Source organism: Psammomys obesus, unplaced genomic scaffold, assembly GCF_907164565.1.
Source record: "Psammomys obesus unplaced genomic scaffold, mPsaObe1.curated_primary_1811, whole genome shotgun sequence".
NCBI lineage: Eukaryota > Metazoa > Chordata > Mammalia > Rodentia > Muridae > Psammomys > Psammomys obesus.
The window spans coordinates 13,872,732-13,874,115 of NW_026585894.1; the positions used below are offsets into that span (position 1 = coordinate 13,872,732).

General features: G+C 34.5%; 1 pseudogene; it reads left to right on the plus strand.

Annotated features, from left to right (window-relative positions):
* The first annotated feature begins 567 nt into the window (after positions 1-567).
* Positions 568-885, plus strand: LOC129671004 (cytochrome c, somatic-like; annotated as a pseudogene).
* The last annotated feature ends 499 nt before the right edge of the window (positions 886-1,384 follow it).

Genomic DNA, 1,384 nt, shown 5'->3' on the forward strand with positions numbered 1-1,384 from the left:
TCTTGCTTGCCAGCATATAAACCTAAGCAGCCACAAGATAATAGGTGAATAATTAAAACTAAACACTTTCCAAATGTAACAAAATCTAATGTGATTAAAATGTGCTATGAACAGTATCAACCCCAAAACTAAGTTAGTAGACATATAGAGAAACCAAAAAATGTGATAAACAGTCAAGAGTTAAAATAAAAATCAATAAAAATTGATCCACTGATGACTCAGATTTTGGATGTAACAAATAAAAAGATTAAATCAACTGGTTACTGAAAGTGTGAAAATATTGGAAAGTGATGATGAAATTTCTAAAAAAAAATGATAGAAATTATTGACTTAGAGCTTCAATTCACAAAAACAAAAACTCAGGCAAACAACCTAAAGTTAAACTAGGTCACATTTACAACCAAATTATGGGACTTAAAATAATGATAAAATATTGAAGGCAACCATACTGCCAAACAAAATTACACTTATGAAAAAAATGTTAAGAATAGATACTGGAGAGAGCGGGATGTCGGTCTTCAGGACATAACATTTCGGGTGTCGACCAGCCTGGAGCGAATTAAAAAAATGGGTGATGTTGAGAAAGGCAAGAAGATTTTTGTTCAGAAGTGTGTCCAATGCCATGCTGTGGAAAAGGGAGGCAAGCATAAAACTGGACCCAATCTCCATGGTTTTTTTGGGCTAAAGACAGGTCAGGCCACTGGATTTTCCTACACAGATGCCAACAAGAAAAAAGGTATCAATCACCTGGGGAGATGATACCCTGATGGAGTATTTGGAGACTCCCAAAAATACATCCCTGGAATAAAAATTATCTTCACTGGAATTAAGAATGGAGAAAGGGTAGACCTATTAGCTTATCTTAAAAAGGATACCAATGAGTAATTCCACTGCCTTATTTATTACAAAACAAATGTCTCACAGCTTTTAATGTGTACCATAATTTAATTCGTACATCAAAACTCAGATCATCTTGGCTGGAGAGATGGCTCAGTAGTTAAGAGCACTGACTGATTTTCCAAAATTCAGATCATGAATGCCAAACAATATCTTTGTTGGAAGTCCCAATTTAAGTAAAACTGACTTGTAAAGTGCATATGACTTTTTTAAAAATAGCAATCCAGTTGCATATAGACTATCGCTGCTCTGCCTTTCTCAAGATAAGATTGGACTTAAGTAGTAATGTTCTTTTTCCACAAAGATGGGGGTGTCACCTCAAATCTATTAAATGGTTTTGTACTTAGATTTATATAAATGGGCATCTGAATATGTTTAAACACTGGGAAAACTCTATTATTGTTTCAGAAAAAAGAAGACTCACCTGTGTTTTCAATTTGTGCTCACTGGTCTGTTACAGGCAGTGGCTAAACATCAGGAAGCAACT